A 6,643-nucleotide genomic window follows, 5' to 3' on the forward strand; every position below is an offset into this window, starting at 1 on the left:
TGCCCTTGGATGGTTCACCAAGCCCAGGTCCCAGCATGCCATGGGCCACGGCAGCTCTTGTCAGCAGGAAGTATTGCATGCTGGGAGATGTAGTTCAGACTAGGCATTCTACGTGCCTGGAAACAGCTAGAAAGGGTTACTCCACCATGGTGGAAATAAGGGTAGGTAATGGAGGGCAGTGTTGTGTCCCCAGTTGGTGGATGGCTGTATTGCCAGCCCCAACTAGCCAAAGTTCATGAGTCCAGCATTCAGCCCAAAAAATAATCTCTGGCTTAAAAAAATTCCCAAAGATTTTAAGAATAATACATTTGAGTTCTTTTTATTTGCCATCTGGTTTATCAACCTTTAGGGTTCACATCTAAGATTAGCCTCTTAAAGTTGGTAGGACAACTCCCACCTTTTCATATTCTCTGTGTGTATATATATCTCCTCACTACATGTTCCATTTTATGCATCCAGTGAAATGGGCTGTAGCCCACGAAAGCTTTTGCTCAAATAAATTTGTTAAGTCTGTAAGGTGCCACAAGTACTCCTGTTCTTTTTGCGGATACAGACTAACACGGCTGCTACTCTGAAACCAGGAATTGTTCAGTTTAGAAAAGAGATGACAACGGTGGGATATGATAGAGGTCTATAAAATCATGAATGATGTGGAGAAAGTGAATCAGGAAGTGTTATTTACATAACATAAGAACCAAGGGTCACCTAACGACATCAATAGGCAGCAGATTTAAAACAAACATAAGAAAGTACTTCTTCACACAACACATAGAACTCATTGCCAGGAGATGATGTGAAGGCCAAAAGTATAACTGGGTTCAAAACAGAATTAGATAAGCATCAGAGCCCATAATGTAGACTGTATGACCTTGTGGTTGGAGCCACGAATAGAGTGAGGATTAGGAACCGGAACAAAGCATAATAGCAGGAACAGGAACCAGTCAAGGAAGTAGGGACTTGGTCTCAGAGGTCTGAGCAGCAACAGATGTAGCAACTAGTTGCTTAGACAAGGAATAGGAAAGAAACAGGAAGCTTTATATGTGATGCTAATTAGCAGTCTTTTGTTAATCATTTGAGCCTGCTGAGGCAGTAGGTGTAGTTTCTGGTGGTGGGGTATCAGCAGCAGTTCCCTTTTTTGTAGGCTATCAAGGTTGGAAGGGATCTCAGGAGATCATCTAATCCAACCCCCTGCTTAAAGCAGGGCTAATCCCCAGGCAGATTTTTGCCCCAAATCCCTGAATGGCCCCCTCAAGAATTGAGCTCACAACCTTGGGTTTAGCAGGCCAATGCTCAAACCACTGAGCTATCCCTTAGCAGCCTTTGCAGCTTGGTGGTGCAGAGAATAAGGCCCCTACTTAGCAGCCTTATAGGCCTGAGTTTGAGGTCTATGTCACCTGACTGCCCTAGGCAATCCCCAGAGGCCACAGGGCCAAGCTACTCAGGATTCCTATGGAAGGCCCATATTTTGCAGGGACATGCATATGATGAGTCAGCTCCCAAGAGCTTTATTTGGGCCCATAACACTCCAATTGATCAGATAGTACAGAGTCCCTCTGCACATTTGAGAGTCCAGGATATCATGAAAGATATACTCCTCATGGTCTTGAAGTTGAACTGGGGGTAGAGGTGGCGTGCGACAGTCGAGAAATAGATTGTAAGGAAATGCATCAGCAGGGAGACACAGAAGACTGGAGGGATCTTGCAAGATCAAGGGAGTTGTAATTCAAATACCACTACATTGATCTGCCAGGTAATAGTGAAAGGGCCTGCAAACTGATGATCTAATTTGTGTGCAGTTCTGCTTTCTGTAGGTGTTTTGTGAACAGTCACACTTTCTGGCCTACCTTTAAAGGCAGACTTCTTGGTGGTGTTTGTCAGCATTGGGTTTGTAAGCAGTCTTGACCATTTCCCAGTGCTCCGTTAGTTTGGCTTGCATTTCATATATAATCTGTACTAGATCGAAGGCAGTGGGAACCATTGTTGACAACGGAATGAAAAGGTGGAAATGAGGATGAAAACCATAGTTGGAGTAGAAGTAGATCAGCAGCTGGATCAGGTAGAGGTTCTCAATCTTTTCTTTCTAAGGCCCCCCCCAACATCTTATTAAAAACTCTAGAGCCCATCTGTGCCACAAAAACTGTTTTTCTGCATATAAAAGCCAGGTCTGGCATTATGGTGTAGCAAGCAGGGCAATTGCCCAGGGTACTATGCCACAGGGGATCCCACAAAGCTAAATTGCTCAGGCTTTGGCTTCAGCCTGGGGTGGCGGGGCTCAGAGCCCGGGGCTTCCCTTTCTGTCCTGGGCCCCAGTTAGTCTAATGCCAGCCCTGCCTGGCGGACCACTAACCTGCTCAGGGGCCTCGGATCCCTGCCTGAGAACTGCTGATGCAGAGGATGTTCTGTGTTGTTATATGTGAATTCAGAAAGCAGGAGTAATGCAACCCTCAGTTGTTTTGACAGTGGTTCAGGAAGCAGTGCAGATATTATTTGAGCATCTGATTGATCCCTTCCGATTGCCCATCTATATGTGGTAAATGCCTGAGGCTGGACATCTAGGAGGTTAAACATCTTCCAGAACCTGGATATGAACTGGGAGCCATAGTCTGTGGTAAGATGGGTGCAGAGGCCATAGTGGTAGAAGATCTGTGTAACTAGAAGCAATAGTTTCAGTGGAAACAGTGGTTTCCATAGTTGTGAGATGTGTGAATGGTACAAAATGGACTATTTTGGTGAGTTAGTTTACAAGAGTCAGTATGGTGTTGTGGCCTTATATTCAGGCAGTTCCTCTATAAAAATCAAGGGTTATGAGTGACCAGGGCCAGGAAAAGGACACAAATGGCATCAGGAGGTTAAAAGTCCTGCTTGGAGGGGGGACTTGTTCAAGCACAGATGTCGCAGGACCTGATGTAGGACCAAGGACTTTTATACAAAGGATGACTCCTTGATGTCATCCTGCATTTGTGGCCACCAAAATGAGCAGGCTACAATGTGTAAAGTCTTGGATTGCCCAAAATGACCTGCCTGTGGGTATCATGATATATGCGCAGCACTTCTAGTTTTGGGGAACAGCTGGGGACATATAGGTGGCCATTGACATAGATGAGGTTGTTGATCCAGGAATAGTGGATAAGGTGATACTGGAGAGACCCTCTGTGGAAGAGGTTATGAATTTAGAAAAAGGATCATTAGGGAGGGCTTCTCAAAACATAGTAAGAAAGTCTGAGGATACAGACCCACAAATGAAATGGCATGGTTTTAATATGCCAGGTGATGGTTCTTTGGCATTAGATGGTTCTGTATAGTATTCCTCTTTTCATGAGAGAGCATCAGCTTTGCCATTCTTGTTGCCTGGATTATATGTGATTGTGAAATTGAATTTTGGGAAGAGTAGGACCCAGTGCAACTTCTGGTGATTCAGCGTCTTAGCAGATCACAAGTATTCTTGATTCTTATGGTTGGTTAAGACTAGGATGGGTTGCTTGACCCACTCATGGTAGTGTTGCCAAGTCTCCAATCCAGGCTTGCTGGTAACTCCTTGTCTGCTGTTTCATAACTGTGTTTGCTCAGGGTGACTTTTTGTGAAAAATATGCATGTGGATGCATCTCATGCTGGGGCCCCATTTCTTGGGAGAGTACCACTCCAATGGCTACCTCACGCGCATCAGCCTCAAGGATAAAGGGTTGGTTAGGAACAAAGTGGACCAGCATTGTGGCAGGTGTGAAAGCTATCTTCAGGTCTTTGAAGGTCTGGTGGTCCTCTAGGGGCCAATAAAACCTTGCAGGTTTGCAGAGGATGTCAGTGTTACCTTTGAGAAGTTTGGAATAAATTTGTAAAAGTTGGCAAACTCCATAAACCTCTGGATGTCTTGGATGCTCTGGTGTTCAGCTGAAACCTATATTGCAGATGCCTTCTGAGGGACTATCCATAGTCCATCTTCTGACAGAATAAACCCCAAAATTCGACAGATGATTGGTCAAACACACACTTTTCCAGTTTTGCATACATCCTGTTCTGGTGCAATGATGTGAAAACTTCATGGACATGGTGGCCATGCTTTGCTCAACTATTGGAATAGATTAAGATATGATCTAGATATGCCACCATGTACTGGTATAGGATATCTCAAATTTCCTTCATAGTAGACACCTTCAGGCCACTCAGCGTCATCTCCTCCCTGGACTGTAAACTGACAAACCTTTAAGTCTCTGGAATAAAAGGGCTTGAGAGAATTAACATGGTACACTCTGAGCTTTAGGGAGGAATTGGGAAATGCTATGAGGTAATTAACAGCTCCCAGGTGCTCTTGGACCATGAATGGCCCTTCCCATGATGCTTCCATCTTATGGGCCTGTTGCACCTTCAAGACCATAACCTGGTCTCCTACCTTGAAGGAACGCTCTCTGGTATGTTTATCATACCAGACCTTTTGTTCTTTTTGAGCATCCTTTAGGTTTTCTTTAGCAAGGGCTAAAGAGTGTCAGAGAGTGTTTTATAGTCTTACAAAGTCTAGAATGTTAGTTCCTGGAGGAGGCGTAAACCCCTCCCATTGCTGCTTCACCAACTGTAATGGCCCCTTAACCTCGTGGCCATACACAAGCTCAAACAGTGAAAACCCTAAACTGGATGTGGTACAGCCCTGTAGGCAAAAAGCAACTGCTGCAACACTAGGTCCCAGTCATTGGAGTGTTCATTGACGAATTTACGTATCATGGCCCCCAAAGTTCCATTAAACCTTTCGACCAGGCCATTGGTTTGATGGTGGTAAGGGGTGGCACCCAAGTGATTCACCCCATGAGTTTCCCACAGTTCTTTCATGGTTCCTGCCAGGAAATTAGATCCCGAATCTGTAAGGATGTCGGAGGGCCAACCTACCCTGGCAAAAATTTCTGTTAGGGCCAGGCACACAGCTTTAGCCCTGGTGTTGCCTAGAGCTACTGCTTCCAGCCATCGGATAGCAAAGTCCACGAAAGTCAGTACGTACTGCTTTCCTCTGGGTGTCTTTTTTGTGAAAGGACCCAGAATATCCATAGCTACTCGCTGAAATGGGACCTCAATTATGGGGAGTGGCTGGAGAGGGGCCTTGACCTGGTCTTGGGGCTTCCCCACTTTTTGGCACACCTCACAAGACCGGACATACTTGGCAACGTCCTTGCCCATCCCCTCCCAGAGGAAGGACTTCTCCAACTAGTCTTTGGTTCTGTTCACCCCAGCATGGCCACTGGGATGATCATGGGCTAAGCTTAAGAGCGTTTCCCGGTACTTAGTTGGAACCACCAACTGTTTTTGCGGATGCCAGTCTTCCTGGTGTCCACCAGAAAGAGTCTCCTTGTATAAAAGTCCTTGTTCTACAACAAACCGGGATCGATTAGAAGAGCTGAGAGGCGGTGGGGTGCTCCGTGCTGCCGCCCAAACTTTCTGAAGACTGTCATCTGCTTCCTGCTCAGTCTGGAACTGTTCCCTTGAAGCTGGAGACACCAGTTCTTCCTTAGACTGTCGACTTGGGCTTGGTCCCTCTGGAAGCGATGTAGGTGATGGGGTTGTTTTCGTTGCGGGTGAACCGCTCTCCGCTGGTGCCCAGGTAGTATTTTAGTCTCTGGCTGAGCCTCTTGGGTGTGGTTGTCTGCTGCTTCAGCCAGTTTAGGCTCGCTGGCGCCCTTTGGTGTTGAGGTTGAAGATGGGTTTGCAAGCGCTGGTGTCGGTGCTGGCAACGGTTCTGGTGCTGGTTGCTTTTCCAATTCCTGGTCTGGGACTGGAGGCACTGTGGCTGTTTCAGTCGTTGGTAGGGGATTCGGGTCCACTACCTCTGTCTGGGTCTCTGCTAACACAGGCGGAGCCTCTGCGGACGGCTCAAGAACAGGAATGGATCGGGAAGCTTGCCTGGTTTGGCTGCGTGTAACCATTCCCACTCCCTTGGCCCGCTTCACCTGGTTGGCCAAATCTTCCCCCAGTAGCCTGGGGATGGAATAATTGTCATAAACTGCAAAAGTCCACATTCCTGACCAGCGTTCGTACTGGACAGGCAGTTCAGCTGTAGGCAAGTCTACAGCTTGTGACATGAAGGGGTAAATTGTCACTTGGGCCTCTGGGTTGATGAATTTGACATCCACTAAGGATTGGTGGATAGCTGACACTTGTGTCCCCGTGTCTCTCCACGCGATAACCTTCTTTCCGCCCACTCTCAAAATTTCCCTTCACTCCGAGGGTATTTGAGAGGCATCTGGGCATGGGGATCTTTGGTGTGAGGGTGGTGTAATGAACTGCACTCGATTGGGGTTCTTTGGGCAGTTGGCCTTTATATGTCCCAGTTCATTACATTTAAAGCATCGCCCAGCTGACTGGTCACTGGGCCGAGGTGGGTTACTGGAGACTGGTGAGGTGGGAGAATAGGGCGTCTGTGGCTTTCCTTGGGTAGTAGGTGGGGTCTTGTGCTGCCCTCGGTTATAGGGTTTATTGTTGGTGTGCCCCCTTGACAGTAGCTTTTTTCTTTTCTGCCACTTCCATCCATTTGGCTCCAATCTCCCCCGCCTTGGTTATCGTTTTGGGTTTCCCATCTAGGATGTACCTCTCTATTTCCTCAGGAACACCATCTAAGAACTGCTCCATTTGTATCAGGAGGTGCAGCTCGTCCATATTGTTAACCTT

The sequence above is a fragment of the Gopherus evgoodei genome, chromosome 2, assembly GCF_007399415.2.
Source record: "Gopherus evgoodei ecotype Sinaloan lineage chromosome 2, rGopEvg1_v1.p, whole genome shotgun sequence".
NCBI lineage: Eukaryota > Metazoa > Chordata > Testudines > Testudinidae > Gopherus > Gopherus evgoodei.